Here is an 18,979-nt window from a genome sequence, read left to right as displayed (position 1 = left end):
TGGCGTGCAAATGTTTCATCACCCACAAATACAAAATGAAGTCCTAATTTACTTTGGTCATGTGTGGGTAAATTAAGTCTATTATTTTTATGCTTGTCATGGAAGGGCGTCTGTTTCAGTGATCCATCATCAGACCCTTTCCTATTTCTTCCAATGTCCATGAATAATAAATCATATGTAGCATTCAGCATGGCCATGGGGATAATACTGAAGAATCCCTCTAGTGCTAGGAACCGGTATTAGAGGGTGGCGTAATTCTGACATGTTTGCCACCTATAGCTCTACCACAATGTAGGAAATTGCACTGTTCTTCAAAGTCTTCAGCAATAATTTGCCGTTCTTGAACTGTTGATGGGAACTGAAAAGGAAAATTATTGTAATTTTACATTAATACTTGCATCAATTATGATCACACTAAATATTTTACTTTATATTTTTATTAAACAGCCTTCTGTGTTTACTGAGGAGGGGTATTCGATACTGAGGAGAATCCTATGGAGATGCCAACTCCCATCCAGCTGACTACTCAAACCACTCATCAGCCCACTCAGCAACTTGGCAGATGGGGAAAGAAACGGGCACGTGAGGCATATAACATAGAGGTCATGACTCGTTGCATACTGGAATCCGAGGATGATGTGTATGAATCTTAGGTGTGTGGCCATAGCCAAAAAACTAAAGTTTGATGCAGACAACAGGGCTGAGGAGTTAATTATGGAGGTCTTATATAGGGCGAACAGGGATTAACTCACCCAATACACAGGATTAACTGAGATCTCACCTATCCATATACAAGACCTCTATAGGCTTGGCCCATCCCCTCAGTTACCATTACAACCCCACAGGCAACATTAACTATATGTGAGACGAACTAGCACCCTCCTTCAGAGCCGTAACTAGATCTTTTTATGCCCTGGATAAGAGAGAACACTGCCCCCCCCTTCCCCCTCCATCTTGGTGGAAGTAGATGCTACTGTTCAGCAGGCTTATCCATCCTACGGTATGGACATGTCTAAGCCCTCTACAAGCACAAGACTGCTCTCTCCTACCTGCTCTTGTAGTTTTGACTACCTGGTGCTTCTGCTAGTGCCTAAAGCTCTATTGCTGCTTGGCCGGATCCTGGAATGTTGAACTCCTGTTTGAAAAAGGGATAGTTATTATTCACCTCCTGCAAAGTTGAGCAGTGAGTGAACAATCTAGGCCTGCCTCCCCCTCAACCAGCCGGGCATTAAATCGGTAGCTTTTTTTTATTTAATAGACATACCCAAGAATTGAATTGATAGCATTCCCATTTAATAAATATTCCTATTTTCACCTTAACTAGCACAACATTAAATTAATAGTGTTTTTACGTTTAAAAAATTATGCCTCCTTGCCTAATAGTTTGGAAGTGGATACATCTGCATCCTCCCACTGTTACGACTCTAATCAACAATGTCTGGCAAATCTGTAAACTAGAACACATCACTAGCTTACTCCATGATCGTCCTAAACAATTTCTGTCTACATGGTTGTCCTGGACTGAGTATTTCGGAATCTTGGTTTGGCCCTCTTTTGGCTACTCCTGAGAACTCGCCCCCCTTTCTCTCTTTACCCCTTCCCTCCTTTATCCTCCGCTCTGCCCCCACCCCCAATTCTTCACCCACCCTTGCTAACAGACCCATGTCATTATTCTTCACTCACCCTGGTGCCACCACAGTGTCCATCTGTATTGTCGGTTTCGAATAAATACTGATTTTCACCTATGCATTTCTGATGCTATCTGTACCTGTTAGAAAGCTCTTTCATGACATATTATTTCTGTATCTGCACCCTTCATTTTTGTCTTACTTCCATCATTTTTCCATTCTGTGCCCCCATGCTTTTTTCAATTTTACAAAAACTCAATAAACTATTGTTTACAAAAAAATAAAATAAGCCTCCTTCCCCTCAACCAACTCAAACATTAAATAGCATTCCCATTTATTGTGTAGATCTAATTCCCCTCACCACCCCTAACATTAAATTAATAGCATTCCCATTTAATAAACCAACATATTCCCCCTCATGTATATGGCAAACAGAAAATCCCACCTCCTCTCCAATCCAAAGCCCCCTGAATCTCCCCCTTATTCTCTCTAACCCCCTATTTTCTCCAGCCACATCTCCCAAATGTTTTCTATATCCCCCACTTCTCTGCAGCCCCCTCTTCTCTGTTTTCTAGAGCCCCCTATCTTTCTAGCCCCCTCTCCTGCATGTTTTCTACAGCTGCCTCTCCAGTGTGTTTTTCCCAGCCCCCTCTACACCATTTTCTCCAGTGTATTTGTTGGTAAGTTAATAAAAACAAATTTGTTTTAAATCCGTGTATTTTCTTGAACTAACCTTCAAATATTTCCCCTGGAGAACTTGTATGATGGCCTCACATGTCTCAGGTGTGATCATATCCAGAGCTTTAGGTGAAATAGCTGTGATGTACTGGAGATCAGCCATTGTCTCTGCTCTGCAGATAAAGGTATCCTGAAATGTGTGTCCTCTTTTTCTGTGAGTGGGTTGACCATTTGCAGTAGCTCCTGGAAAGTGGGGTCATCCATACGCAGGATATTCCGGAAGTTATCAGGGTTATTCTTCCGTATTTCCTGTACCAGAGCAAATGTGAAATGGACTCTATCCTCAGTAACCAGTCCTTGGTCCAACAACTACGATTCTTCCTTCTCCTGTTTATTGTTTGTAGTGTGGTCACCATGGTGACAAGCATGGGATTTTATTTTATTTTAAACTATAACACCTAGTGTACAGTTTTGCTGGGAGTGAACCTAATGTAAACTATGCACAAAGCTCTACTGTAAATGAATGGCGATGATGCTCTTTCCTCTTCCAGTATGTTTGTGTGCGATGCGGTTCAGCCCATTATTTAAATCCTGTTTACATGTTGCAGCAATGTAGACAGATATCTGTAGAGTATTTATAGATTCACAATCTTTTCAGTAGATGGTTATGAGATGAAGATCTGAAGGTAAGTTGTGTAGATGTGTACGCATGAATCGGCATGCTCATCTGGACATTGAAATCTGGTGACTGGTGAAATCTTTAGATTGCATAGTGTGATTGCATAGGTGTGTGTGTGTACCCAGCTTAAGAGAGTTATATGTTATAGCCAAAAGGTTGCACGCTTTTCCTCTAAGGTTGTGATGGAAAAGTGTGGGGGGTAGGGTGTTAATATAATGGGTTCTTACAATTTATTCTTATTCTGTAGCCTTTATTTTTTTATATTTAAACTGTAAAGGAATACAAGTTTACAAGTCTAATAAGCATGTCCTCATGGGGATAGTAGTGCTTCAAGGTCTGTCCAAACAGTATCGCAAGTGATTAGATTCATAGGCTCATAAGGAACAGCCGTGAGACACCTTGAGCCGATATTTTTTTACAGAAGTAACGCTGATTTCTGCTCGCACCCCATATAAGTATGAGCAAAAATCTGTGTTACTTTTTACCATAATAATGGTAAAAAAAGCGCATCTGTGATGTTTTTATGAACATTGCGGACAATTGAATCCCCCCCATAGTGTTGGAACTAATTTTTTAAATGTAGGAAATTATACTTAAATAAAAGTTTAAATAGAGCAATGGTATATTTAATGAGCTGGAAATACCTTTATACATTTCTTGCACCAAATCAAATGGGTATGTGCCTTGTTGGATCTCTTTAGTAGAGGAACAGCCTGAATGACTGTTATTGACTGAACTGGGTTAGTATGTGTTCTCTGTGGGTTCTCCTACAGTTACAGTTGTGCATCTAAATCCTGTGAGTTACCACTTACTTTAGGTCACAAATCCACAGACTGCATACTCAGTCATGCGTCCTTGCGCTTTATGTTTCGTAGCAACACCAGTTTTCAGTCAGGGGCAGATTGGGAACTTAAAGTGGCCCTGGAATTTTTTTTGGACGTGGCCTCGTGGACGGGACCAAATCAACTGTCGGTGGACCCAACACAAAAGTAGGCGGGATTTAGTACTACTGGAATTTTGTGGTAGTAACATTTAGGAAAACCTGGCTGTGATGACTTAATACAGAGTGGGCCAGTACTAAAGCAATGCAGGGAAAAGGCTGACAGTCCTGTGTTATAAAAATACATGAATCCTTTTGCATGATCTGCAACTGGTTTATGCCTCTGTGCTGAAACTTGTTTAGTTGCCTACTAACACATCCTTCCAATATTCCCTTCATATAAACATATCTAGCTTTGTTTAATAAGTTCGCTTTCCCTGTTTTCTTAAGCTTCGGCTTTCTTGCTGATTTCTACCATCCCTTTCACTATCTGTCAGATATAATCTGATTTGCTTTACCCTGTCACCTGTGTTTGTATATATTTGTGTATCATGTTGTGTCTTGGTTCTTTTTTCTGTATATGTAATGTACGGCGCTGTGGACCCTTTGTGGCGCCTTATAAGTCAAAGATAATAATAATTATTATGAAACATGTTGGCACAATCTTATTTGATCAGTCTGCCAGAGCAGCATGTGAGCACCTCACGCACTGAGGTCATGAGATGCAAACTACCAGCCAAATATCTCTCTTTAATATATAAAAATGTGTACTGTGTGTTTTTCAAAAAAATGCATTTAAAATAATCCTTATAATAAATGGCTATCCAGTATGTTCACCACAAAGGTGAAATGCTTCAAACATCTGCCCGAAAACACTTCTTTTGTAACAACTGTGTATGAGCCCTAAATGTGCCCAGTGATCGGTGGTGGTTTGAATGAATAACAGTGCAGGGATGGTTGGCAGACAGTGGTATAAGTGAAGGGCAGAGCTATTCCAAGGGGTTTGCTGGTGATATAATAAGTGCAAAGGAGGAAGGATTAATTATATTGCCAGTGCAATGGAGGCTGGCCATATGTTCAACAAAGTGATCTGAGAATGGTACCAGTGCAAGGTAGAAGGAGGCAATGGAATCAATACAAGAACCACTAAAGTATCACCAGAGCTGAAATAAGGCTCTGGGAGGAATGGGGCACTTAAGACGGGGGGTTATCATTTTCGATACATATTAGACAAATACACAGGCAACCCTGTGCACTACTGCTAGGTGCATGCAGCTCTGCCTTCACGAGCACTACAGTGTGAAGCGGGACATACTTCCCAACTGTCCTTGCAGTTGGACGAAATCCTGACTAAGCAAGATGGTCACCCAAATTCAAAACTGCCCGACCAGATTCAGGACAGTTGACAGACTGCCCTTCTCTCTCCTACCTGTCTTGTCACTTTCACCACCTGAGGCTGCTGGTGTCTTTAGCTCAGTTGCTGGTTGTCTGGTTCCTGGAATGTTGGAGTATCCCTATTTAGAAAAAAAAAATGGGTACATGAAGTTTAGAAAACTCCAACCATCCCTGGCATTAAATCAATAGCACCCACATTTAATAATTAGGCTTCCCTCCAGCCCTAAAATTAAAATTATAGTACTCGCATTTGATAAACAAATCTATTTCCCTCCAACCAGCCCTGGCATTAAATTAATAGTATTCCCATTTTAAAAGTAAAACCATTTCCCTCCATCCAAACAGCTCCAGCAATAAATTAATAGCATTTACGTTTAATATAACCATTTCCCGCAACCATCCCCGGCATTAAATAATTTAATAATCACAATTAAAAGCCCCACATTCAATTAATTGCCCCAAACTACCCCAGCATTAAATTAAAGGTCCCGTCAACCAATCTTAATTTAATAGGCTCGAGTATTAAATGAAATAGTCCCACCAATAAATGAAATAGCCCCACCATCACCCTACAAATAAAATAGCACCCATTAAATAATTAGCCCCCACCTTCACTCCACCATTAAATTAATAGCCTACATTCCACCTGTGTACTTTTAAGACAGCACCTCTCCCTTCCATCATATTACACAATATATTAAGACCTAACCCCATTCCCTCACACAACATAGCAACATACTCCCTCTTTCCTCACACATTACAGCAGCATACACTCCCCCTTTTCCTCACACATTATAGCAGCATATGCACAACCCTTTCCTCACATATTGTAGCTGCATACACCCCCTTTTCCTCACACATTTTACCAGCCAGCGGAAGGCTGGGCAGGGGGGCATTTACCCCCCGGGCAGGTCCCATAGTGGGCTACCTTGGGTTGTGTCACTGTCCACCTTCATTTTTGTCTGTTCAAATGTTTCTAATGGACTCCTGAGCCGAGTCTCACCCCCTGGAATAACATTTTCCAGTCCTTCCTTGCCCACCAGAGGAGGTAAGGGTCCAGCAGAGAGCATAACTGGATGGGGCGTGGTCAGTTCACAGAGGCCACGGCTAGTGCATTGTGTGGTATAATAGAATGGAGTGTAGTCCAGAAGAGGAACCCAAAATCAGGACTGTGCTACCAGAATCAGAACATTAGTTGTTAGCAGTCCTGTTCTCTCCTACCTGTTCTTGCAACTTTCACTACCTGCAGCTGCTGGTGTCTTAAATTTTGTCGCTGTTTGCCTAGATCTTGGAATATTGGGGCCCTGCTTGGAAAAAAAGTTAGTTACATGATATATGGAAAACCCAGCAGTAAGCAGGGGCGGGCTGGGCAGGGGAGCATATAACTCCTTTGTCCCCCGGGCCTGTCTGTATATTAGGTGCCGTCTGCATATACAGAATGCTATCCAGTGCACAAGCAGCCACATCACATGTTACATGATGCGGCCGCATCACTAATAAAATATTGTACTACAAGTTGTAGTACAATACTTGGCCCTCGGGCTATAGCCAGTCCCTGGCAGTAAGTGAATAGCACGCCCAACTAGTCTGGATGTTAATTCAATAGCACCCATGTTTAATAATTAGGCCTCCCTCCAGATCTACAATTAAAATAATAGTACTCACATTTGATAAATAGATCTATTTTCCTCCAACCAGCCCTGACATTAAATTAATAGTATAACGATTTTAAAAGTAAACCCATTTCCCTCCATCCAAACCGGTGGTAGTCAGTTTCACGATACTGACTACCCCGACATAGACTATGACATGAGGATTCTGAAGAACTACTATCCCGAACTGAAAAAAAAATGTCTTACCATGATCCAGATGACTTCATGTGACGACCTGATGTTTTCCTGACTGTGGAAAATGACGTCACGTGAAAACGTGACTTCTCTTAAAGCGGCGATTGATGGACCCGGCTGCCATTCATCTAATGTAAGTATTATTTTAGGGGTTAGAGTTAGTGGTGTTAGGGTTAGGAGTTAAGGTTAGGGTTAACCTTACCTTTACAAGCCGCGTCCGGCTACCCAGCAGTAAGTGAATACTTTAGCACCCCCCCAAATAGTCTGGATGTTAAATCAATAGCACCTGTGTTTAATAATTAGGCCACCCACACTGCAACCAACCCTGACATTATATTAACAGTATTAAAGGTGGGTTCATTCAAAAATCACCTAGGCGAATTGTTGCAACCAAACTGTGGTTTACTCAACAGATGGCAAAACAGGCAGAGTAATTCTCTAGAAGCACAGTGTAGTCACGTAATGGAAGCGCCATTCCTAGTCACCACACAAGATACAGTCACGGATCCCAAAAACCACAGTTTATATAACTGATTATTCCCAGGGTCAGGAAGCTAATAGCGAAGTCTGTTAGGGCTCACTGGTGATTGATGGTAATATGACCGGCTACCCCATGGAGTATCCTACCCCCTGCTGACTAGTGACCCTAGGAGTGCCTTGGAGTATGGGCCAGATTAGTATGATGCCATGTTCTTGTTGACTAGAGAACAAAAGTGGATGATATGGAGTTTGTTTACTCTCCTTGTTTAGCCCAGACACCTTGTCCTGTCTTATCTTTCATAAATCTTACACCTGGCGACATTTAAGAATAGACCCTTCTAACACACAATCATTAACCTAAAATATACAGGAAATATAATAACATGTTTTAATTTATAAATTCAACAAGGAACAGTTCTGAAGATATGTGTGGTGATGAATTCGGGTGCAGGTCTTCTCTGCTCTAGTAGACAAAATACTGCAGGGTGCGTCAAATACATAGGTGGAGCATACATTTTCAAAAGGACACACAGAATAAATATAAAAATATTCAATTAATGTCACCTGTTAATAATATAGGCATTAATGATAAAACATTAAAAAATGTTTTTATTCCATAAAATATTTTTTTTAGGATGTTGTTAATGTCTACAGTACATAAAATACATGTTTACAGTTGCTCCTGATTGTTTTAGCATGCATACATAGCCATCATCACTAGTAATCGGCACTTAGACTAGACTTGCAGCTGGTGCAAGTGATATGACAGAAAGACAAGTACTTTTGAAATGCCTGGAGATTGACTACGGTCAAACGCCCCTTCCATGCCCCGTTCCCTCCATAAAATCGTACTCTGTAGTAAATGTCCTTTGCGTTCGAAGAATAAGTGAACGCGGCTGCTTTCTGTGGCGTATGGTCTGGTTCTGGGCATGCGCAGATGGATTTTGTGGATGATATGCACAAAATTGCTGTTTACGTTCCTTGATGAATAAAGCCCACAATGTTTATCTCTAAGCAGCCCCAACATTCAAATAGTAGTATTCTTATTTAATAAATAGACCTATTTACTCTCAATCAGCCCTAACTTTAAATTAATAGCATTCACATTTAATAAATAAACTTATAATTGTACAAAAGCACCATTTGCCTTGCCTAATGCGGTTTACATCATCAGTCCCGCCACCTTTTGTGACAGTGCTTCCTATATAAACAAATGCGTCCACTTGCTCAATTTAATTTCTACTGATGCTGAGCTTACTTGCAAAGTTTGCCTTGACCCTCATCTACTTTGTTTTGCAGATGTTGACTTTCAACCCAGTCTGCTCTGCTTATCGCTGAAACCGAGCTAGCTTCTCCTCCATATCTTGATATCGGTGTGAGAGAAGGCAAACATCATCTGCAAATTCTAGGTCTACCAGCCAGACATGTAATCTACATTGTACACCTCTCTGTCTACTCTCCACAACTGTCTTCATAACTCTATCCAATACTAGTAAAAACAGGGTTGGAGAAAGAATGCATCCTTGGCATCCTCCTGACTTAATGGCAAAGCCCTCAGTTAGCTTTCCCTTGTGGAGAACTTGGCATTCATAGCCATCATACATTTCCTTAATGATATTAATAATTTTGCTGAGTATACCATTTTATTTCAGGGTGTGCCACATGAGTGAAATGCTTTCTCAATATCATTGAATATTAAATAGAGGGTGTTTTGCCACTTGCTGCTTTGCTATAAGATTATTCGGAGTGTGTTGATGAGGTCAACGCAGCTGCCATGTTTACGGAACCCGGCCTGTTCTGACTTGATCTAGGTGTAAGTAGCGTATAAAGCAGAGGGTGTTTAGTACAAGTCTCTCTGTACCCCAGCTGCACCACTCTGTCTAAGCGTTTTAACAAAGCCACAATATTCTTGTTTACTATCATTTATTTAACATTTATTTATTTTTGAAACTGATGGTATTAAGGTTTCTGCAAGTTTATTATGAGTCATTATAGAAAACCTAACAAAACATTACATACTATTTATTAAACTTATGTACCCAATGTAGTGTGATCATATATTACTTTAGGAGCTAGTTATCCAGGGATGGAGTGGTTGGGGAGTGCTGTAGGAAATAGGTTATAGGTTTAGATAAAGGAGTCTTATACATTAATCAATTTAGATATATAGTGGTATATGATGTACACTTGAAGCTGTGCTACCATCCATTTTGCTTTGTATCAAAATTAAACCCACCTTTTTTTTTTAACAGGGAAGCTAAATGCAAGAAGAATTTAAGACATATTTAAGCTACAGACAAAGGGACAAAGTCTTAAAATAAGCTACTCGAAAAAGTGAATATACTCAACAAACCACAACTTAAATGGCATTACCCATAAGTATTCTCCTTTGGAGTATCATTATTTTTCTGATTGGTCCATTAAATTATTATTATTAGATTTCAGTGGTATATAACATATCAGTATAGCATGTCATGAAAATACTGTCTGGAAAAATAGAGATAAGGCAAATGTTGTCATATATTCTTATGCTAAATGAAGAATTTGTATAAACAGAGAGCAAATGCCGAAAACCTGAGTACAGTATGTGTCTTAGACCTGTACACATTACAGATATATATATATTTTCACAGTGCTGGAAACTGAGCCATCACCCTTGCAATTAAGTATAAAGAGCCAAAAATATGTCTTTCATTTATTAAAATAAAAACCCATAAAAACAAAATAAAATAAAATGTCACAATAACATCTAGAATACCTGATCAGTGCAGTGTCCTAGACATAAGGTGTAAATTCCAATGTAAAAAGATATCAAGGTTGTTATGATTGGATGACTTTCTCTGTTCACCCACTGACTATGTGCTCCTCCTACTCGTTAAACTCAATGTCGCTGGAGACTAATAATATCAAGAGCGTGTAGTATGTTGATGTGGATCAGCTACTAGGGTAGCAAACACGTAAATGAGGAATAAGAACAGCCCGGAGTACTCCGTTGCTGACGCGTTTCATCACAGTAAGTGATTTCTTCAGAGGACCGATCTTGAACGGTCCTCTGAAGTAATCACTTACTTCACAACCCCAGAGGGTCAGACTGGGGAGATCAGTTCTATAGACAACCCCCTGCGGCCTGGCGTTCCCTTTATCAGCAGGGTTTACTGGACAGAGATATTACTGGAGGGGATGTTGATACCAATGGGCAAAGTAGAAATTATATAAGGGCATCTCTCCACTGTTCCGCCACCGTCAGCTAGGCCAGTCCCTTTAATGAGCCTGCCACTCAACACTTATGGGTCACAACATATATATTCCCAATATGCACCAGCTTTTGCGGGTTTGGGCAGTTGTAGGAACGGCGGTGTTCAGGATTTCTCTCTGCTGCTATTTCCAAACTTGCCAATTAGATAGGATATAACACGACCCCATGCCCGTTCACTACTACACCCCTTCTCTCAGCCCCCACCTATAACACCACAAGGTTTGATCCAACAACAGGCCACCCCAATAGCACGGTCATAGAGTGTCATCATGCTAGCACCGCTAGCATGTCAGATTTACTGTTTTCACTGGCCATATTCTGGAATGATGAACAACGAGTAGAGTGCAAAGTGCCGTTAGGCAGTTTCGAATTACCTACCAAGCCAGAGATTTCAAGTTAGGGACCACAGAGGCCCATACCTCATTCCCCATGTAGTTACGCATGAGGCCAACTCAGCCCCCTTACAAGGAATATTGGCCTGACACTTAACCGTGATACATATAGGCAGCAGGACGAGCCACATAGGCCACGAAATTTCAAACATCATACTCCCAAGTGAAATGAGTACAGAATGTCTGACCCAGTGATCCCAGCCACCACCCTACCTACTCAACCTTCAGCCACCCCCCCATTGGGTATATGAATTTAGTGTGGTAGACACTAACATTCTTTTGGTTGCAGATTCCCAGAGCCAGAATACCATAATGGCAGACAGGAACGCCTCCAGATCAACAGAAGAAACCAGGCATCCGGCAACACAATCATTCCGGCACCAGTACTTCCGCCGACGGGCTACAAATGAGGCAGAAGTCGCCTCTACCTCTGGTGAGAATCTTTTGGCTACTATACATAATACTGGTAACAGTAGCCCCCCCTTGACTAGCACTAGTGATGACTTCTCTGACACTGACCAGGGCCCGCCCAAATTTTTGAAGCTATTCCAGTCTTCATTTGGCAAACAACATTTAAAATCAGGGACGGTCTTAGGTCCCCAAGTAGACAGGTACGCAAACGACTCTGGGCAGTGTGATCATAGGTCCTTTATGTTTGGAGTCAGAGCTAGTGTCAGGGACAGGATTAAAAAAAGGATATTCGCCAATATGTTTACGATCACAGATCATGAGCAAAAAGGGTTTGGCCGAAGCTAAGGATAAGAATGGTATAGGAGAAGACGCGTACAAGTCCTTCGCAAACTGGCTAAGTTGTTACTGCATTTTTGCCCCATATACATTGAATATAGACCTAATTAAAAAATGGACGTCTGGCGGTATTTGCACATGATTATGGATATGTATCAGATGGATGACCCCTTAGTTTGGCACTTGTATGATGACATCTTTAGAAGGAAAATGAGTGAAAGGGCTAGCATTCCTTTAGGTAGCAAGGACATTGACATCTGGTTGGACCTGATGCGTCTTAGCAAACAGGCTTTAAACATTTCGAGTCATAAGCCATTTCATTCAGCGAGAAGGGGGATAGCAACCCTCCCTCCCAAAAATAAATGCTTTTCATTCAACGCGGGATCCTATTCCTGTGTCACTGCATGCAAATATCGCCACGTGTGCTCAAATTTCTGAGGATCACATCCTGCCACGGAATGTACTAGGCCCATATCCACCACAGGCAAGGTATGCATTAAAGCCTCCCCGCCTCCCCGTTTTAGACTCCCAATCCAAGGTACCCTATGTCCACCCATTCCCCACAATTTAAAATCTGCATGAAGTTTTCCCGTAGTACTATCTGGAAAAATAGCAAAAGAAGTTAGCTTGGGCCATATGCTGGGCCCATTTCTAAACCCCCCACCATACCTCATGTGATAGTGTCTCCGGTCGGAGTAGTTCCAAAGAAAACCCCTGTAAAATTTAGGCTCATCCAACACCTGTATTACTTTTTTGGCAACTCAGTAAACGATGCCATAGACCCTGCCCACAGTACAGTTAATTATCAATAATTTGAATCGGCTTTAACATTAGTGCAGGAATTTAGCCATGGTTCATTAGTAGCCAAACTAGATATGGAATCAGCATTTAGATTATTATCCCTGCATCCTGAATCATTTAGATTCATGGGTTTTAGACACATAGATGGATTTTATATTGATCGCTGCCCACCCATGCAGTGCTCCATTTAAGGCACTTACTTCGAGAGCTTAAGCTCTTTTCTGCACTGGGGCTTGCAAGCAGGAACAGGTCACCATGGAATAGCGCATTATCTGGACGATTCCATTTCCTCATAATCGGTCCCTCGAGTTTCCCTCAGTGTGGTAACATATTGCATGCAGCCAAAACCTTGTTCACTGTGCTGGGAGTACCCATAGCTCATGAGAGGGCCTCGTCTCTCGCCTGTCCTTCTTAGGAATAGAAATTGATACAGCAGCAGGTTGCTGTCATCTCCCACAGGACAAAATTCAGAGAATGATCCAAGCCATTGGAGACATTTAAAGTTCACAATCCAGCCAGCTAAAAAAAGTACAATCCTTTTTAGGCCTTTTTAATTTTGCATGCAGGGTCAGCGGGGAAGACCAGACCGCATTCCCTGATCTGTTTGTCAGCAGAGATTAGAGAAGATCTGAAAGTGTGGGCTAGATTTCTGCAGAATTTTATTGGCAACTGTATCTGGCCTACCACCCCTACTCCCCCGTTTCCAACTTGCATCTTGAACTGTATACAGATGCATCGGGTTCCCTGGGTTTTGGCATTTACCTGAATGGAGATTGGTGTGCAGCCTGCTGGCCGGAAGCTTGGCATCATCTCCAACAATTTAGTTTTGGAACTTTTCCTGATTATTGTAACAGTAGAACTCTGGGCCTCTATCCTGCGTGATAAACACATAATCTTTTGGTGTGATAATCTGAGAGTTGTACAGGCGACAAACAAGCAGAGCGCTTCATCCCCACATGCCATTAGTCTCCTCCACCATCTCATTCTCTGTTGTTTGGAATATGACATCTTGTTTAAATCACAACATGTTCCAGGGGTGAAGAACAGTATTGCCGACTCCCTATCACGTTTCCAGTGGTATCGTTTTAGGGCATTAGCGACATACGCTAATCTTACGGGAACGTGTCCCCCTTATGTTTGTCAGATTATCAGGCCCGCATGACAGGACTAGCGGAGCGAGCCCTGGCCCCTTCCACAAGACGTGCATACCAGGCGGTGTGGAGTCAGTGGTCCACTTTCCTGAACTCAAAGGAGACCCAAGAGTCAGGTCAGACGGATTCCATTATGGCATTTATGTGGGAACGATATAGTACAGGCACGTCCAAGGAAGCCATGGAGGCTACTTTATCGGGTATATCATTCATGTCTCTCCTTCATAATGTCCCGGACGTAACAAAAAGTTTTATAGTGGTAAAAAACCTAAAAGGTTGGGCGCGAGAGAGACCAGTCCCGGAAGACCTGAGGCGACCAGTTGATATTCAGCTATTATGACAACTAATGCTGTCCCTTCAATCGGTAACCGAGAACACTTATGAATGCTTGTTATTCCAGACAGCCTTTGCACTAGCATTTTTTGGCGCATTTAGAATTTCCGATCTAGTAGCCCAGTCGAAGCTTCACCCCCTCTCAGACCTATTGAACCAACGCGTAGTTATTCAAGACTCTTAAGTATTATGTAAGATCATAAGGTCCAAAACAGACCAGGCTGGTAAAGATTCATGGACACACATGCTTACACATGCCACACGCTTACACTGAGATTTGTCCAGTGAAGTTGACTACACAAATTTTCTAATAATAGGCCTGCCCACTCCCCCGTTTTGCTAGTGCGTTTAGATAACACCCCTCCTACGAGTATTCAATTTCAGTCAGTCTTTAAAAGAGCCCTAAGTTTTAGGGGTTTGGACCCAGCACAGTATAGCACCCATTCCTTCCGGATTGGGGCTGCCACAGCAGCCTTAAGTGGTGCATCGGTAGCAGCCATTAAAACATTGGGGAGATGCAAATTGATGGCCTATAAGAAATACATTAGGCAAAATGTCTAACCATGTGTGCTTTGTTTTTTCCTGATTACTTAGCTTGCTCACCTCTCCTCAATTCCGGTAGCCCTTGGTTCTGCTGCTTGTTGCTTTTATGTGAGTGCGTGTAGGGATTTTTCCCATTTTTTTCCCTGGGCCGAGGCCTGATTAGTGGTGTGCCTCTGAGGTTTTTTCCGGGTTTTTACCTTCACAGGGGCTGCCAACTGCTCTCAACCCCCCTCTCTACCCTGCCTTCTCTTAGCTCAACCCACCCTCTTCCCTCTCCCACCTTTCTTCTTTCTTTCTTTCTTTCCAACTAGCTTTTTCCAATTTTCCGCTGATCGGGGCACAAGATGCACAGGAGATTTTTAATCGGGAACGGATCCCTCCATTACGCTACAATTGCTTATGTTGAAGGTTAAAGTGACCATAGCATTTTTATATTTACAGGTTTCCCGACTCAGACTAAACGTATCTGGATTGTTGGCCACTCATACGTGTTCTGGGAGTCCAGGCACAAAGAAGCTGGCAGATTCATACAATTTATAATCCCGATTGACATTAGCATTGACATAACAACGTGGCCCACCTGATATCCAAGTACTTAATTTAGGAGGCAATGACCTCAGTAAAGGGAAGTGAATAGACCTGATTCACAGATTACGCCAGCACCTGACATACATCAAAACCAATTGGACGACCATCAGTTTGATATGATCTGCAGTAGTGCCCTGTCTCTAGTGGAGGTCCGATATCCCCTTGAAGGTAATGGAAAAGGTAGTCAAAAGATTTAACCGAGGAGTAAGAGTAAGGTGTCACAGAATTTCAGAGATGGCCGCTAACCGGTATTAGCGCAACTGAACAGGGAGGCGCAGAGTCTAAGGTACCCCCGGTATTCACCAGAGACCCCCGCAGGGAAGTTTGGGCTTAGCTGCAGAGGGTACGCAGGTCGCGGTTTTCCAAGACAGTCACCGGTGTAGTGACAGTAGTAGACAGGCGTAGTCAGGCAGTCCAGGTCAAAGCCAAACGAGTGGTGCGGTACACAGGGAGGTTCCAAAGAGAAATCAGGTCAAGCCAAATAGACCAGCCGGGCAGCAAGGTACCAAAATGAAACACAGGAGAATAGTAACAGGAAGCCGAGTCAGAACCGAAGAACACTGGATCAGAAGTTCAGGAAGCGCTGGAGCAGGAGTGAACCAATACTGTGGCACCAAACATGTGTCAGATGGTGCTTTATAAATCATAAGGTGCATCCTGATTGGGTAATGGAGATTTGGCGGTCAGACACGCTGACAGGTGAGCTGCCTAGCAACGGGACGTGACTGAACAAGGCATGTGCACGCATTGCTTGTAAGGAACAAGGAGCGTCCCGCAACGGGACACGGCTGACGAGAAGGTGCAGCCGTCTGTCTCCTGCACCAAGTGTCAGTGCGGAGACGGCGCCTGACAGTAACCCCCTCCCCTGAAGAAGAAGCATTGTAAATCTGATTCTTCAAAAACTTTGACAGCAGATGGGGGGGGGTCATGTAGGTCTTTCTTATTCATCCAGGATCTTTCTTCAGGGCCATAACCCTTCCAGTGGATGAGGATCTTACCATGAATGGATCGGGATTTCAAGATGTGTTCAATCTCATATTCGTCGCTCAAGGCTGTCTTGATGGCAGGAGGCGGAGGCTGACGGTTGGAGAATTTATTAAGCACCAATGGTTTTAATAAAGAAATATAAAATGAATTATACTGACGGAGTGAAGGAGGTAGATGGAGCTTATAGGTAACCGCATTAAAAATATAAGAAATGCAGAAGGGCCCAATGTATTGGGGGAGGGGGGGCGAATTTAATTGAAGGTTTCTTGAGTCTCAAATTACGCGTGGACACCCACACCTTGTCCTCAACGTGAAGAACTGGAATCCTCCTACGGTGACGATCAGCAAAGTGTTTATGCTGTTCCGAGGACTGTAAGAGTTTATATCGTACCTGAGTTCAAATCTTCGAAAAGTCACTGACCATCTCTTGAGCTGCAGGTACTGATGCACTGGGAACTTCTGAAAAGGTGGGAAGTATGGGATGTCTGCCAAATATGGTAAAGAAGGGAGATGTTCCAGATGATTCATGTTGATGGATATTATGTGAAAACTCTACCCAAGGTAGATAATCACTCCAGGAGGATAGGTGATCAGAGCAATAACAACAGAGGAACGTCTCCAAATCCTGGTTGACCCGCTCAGTCTGACCATTGGTCTGGGGATGGTATCCCGAGGAGAATTTTAGCTTAATTCCTAGATTGTTGCAAAAGGATTTCCAGAATCTTGAAATTAATTGTACACCTCTGTCGGAGATGATCTCAATGGGGCAACCGTGGATCTAAAAAATATTCTTAATGACAAGAGTGGCTAAATCAGCAGCAAATGGTAATTTCTTGAGAGGGACAAAATATGCCCATTTGGAGAAACGATTGACCACCACCCAAATAGTATTGAAGCCATGACTATTGGGGAGGTCAGTAATAAAATCCATGCTGATGCTTGCCCAAGGTGAGTCTGGAACCGGGAACGGAAGAAGAAGCCCTGCTGGCGGATGCCTGGGTGTTCTTGTGATGAGCACATACTCCGCAAGCTGCAACATACTCTTGAACGTCAGCACTCAAGGACGGCCACCAATAGCTGCGGAACAAAAAAGCAATGGTCTTCTTAAACCCAGTGTGACCAGCAAATCTGGAATTGTGAGCCCAAGCCAACAGTCTGGGACGGAAATGGGTCTCCACAAAAGAGTGTCCAACAGGTGGTGTCCAACTGAGGATTTAATCAAGGCCAAAATCTTCAGATGACTGATGATAGGTCTAACGTCTGGCTGGAAAGAATCCAAAGGATCATAAGACCTGAAAAGTGCATCAGCCCTGGAATTTTTTGACCCAGCATGATAAGTCAGGATCAACTGGAATAAAAAAAAAAGTGACCAGTGGCTCAGTTGAGGGTTAAGGCACTGAGCAGATTTCAGTTAGGTGAGGTTCTTATGATCTGTGAATGCCGTGATAGGACGGAGAGCGCCTTTCAGCAGGTACCACCATTCTTCTAAGGCTATCTTGATGGCCAGGAGCTCCTTGTCCCCGATGCTATAGTTGGCCTCACCAGGTAAAAATTTCCTGGAGGGAAAGCCACATGGAGAGAAGGTTCAAACAGAATTCTTCTGAGAGAGAACTGCTCCCACACCCACCGAGGAAGCATCAACATCTAGAAAGAACGGTTGTAGTTGGTCAGGCTGTCTCAAGACAAGAGTGGTGGCGAAAGCTTCCTTAAGAACTTTTGAAAGCCAAAACTGCCTCCTGAGGCCAGTTTTTGACTAATCCACCTTTATGGGTAAGTGACGTAATGGGCGAGATCACCGAAGAGAAGTTTTTAATGAATTGCTGGTAATAGTTGCAGAATCCAATAAAACGCTGAGTTTCCTTTAGGCCAGAGGGTTGAGGCCAACTGAGGTGTTATGCACGTTTTGTCGCTATCCAATAACAATTGTCGAATCTCGATTTGTGTTTCCAACGCACAAATATTTGTTCTCAAAAAGTAACAGAATAATTCAAGCAAAATAATAATAAGTACAGCTGTTACTTATCGCAGGTGCTCTGGATCCAGTAAACAGTCATTCAGGTCTGAAGTTTGTCGTCAAAGATGACTGTCCACTAGATGAAAAGCTCCTGCTTATATGCAGATAGAAATACAGTGAAACAATGCAGATGACGTGGCTTGCCTCTATTGGTCCAGGCTTCAGGAGGGTCCAGGGTGTTGCAGATCATAGGCTAGTTTAAACCAAAATATCCAAAGGTGGGGGTCATCTCTCCAGGGGATGTGTTCCGACTTTCCTGCCGAGAATCCAGTCTCAACTAGTCTATTAGCATTTTTTAGTCAGCATCACTTTAAAGGTTTATTCCCATGCATCAATAACTAGAGTATGCAATGTGCGATCTCTTCGCCGCTGCTGATGAATAGGGGATTAAAATGATACCAGACATGAACCATATGTTTTACTAACATGCATATAATTTATAATATTACACATAAATACTACTATATTTCAACATAAATAACTATGTGTTGTAACTACAAATAATGTGTACTAATTACAAATGTGTGTGTTTGTGCGAATGTATATAAAAAGTGTAAAAACTGTTATTGCCACGTGTTGTGACTGGATACGCCCTTCCACGCCGTAGCGTGCTCTACGCATTTTTTCAGACAAAGGCAAC

The 18,979-nt window shown here is 42.5% G+C and overlaps 1 protein-coding gene across 1 annotated transcript in view; it reads left to right on the top strand.

The window, feature by feature from the left end:
- The first annotated feature begins 11,517 nt into the window (after positions 1-11,517).
- LOC142104145 (uncharacterized) overlaps positions 11,518-18,979 on the top strand; it is a 32,568-nt gene continuing 25,106 nt past the window's right edge. Inside the window, exon 1 of the mRNA XM_075188651.1 lies at positions 11,518-11,608. The gene's annotated coding sequence lies outside the window, so the exon portion shown is untranslated. The remainder of the gene's footprint in view (positions 11,609-18,979) is intronic.

Source organism: Mixophyes fleayi, chromosome 10 (assembly GCF_038048845.1).
Source record: "Mixophyes fleayi isolate aMixFle1 chromosome 10, aMixFle1.hap1, whole genome shotgun sequence".
Taxonomy (NCBI): domain Eukaryota; kingdom Metazoa; phylum Chordata; class Amphibia; order Anura; family Limnodynastidae; genus Mixophyes; species Mixophyes fleayi.
Note: the sequence above shows the minus strand (reverse complement) of the source record. Positions and strands in the feature narration are given on the sequence as shown.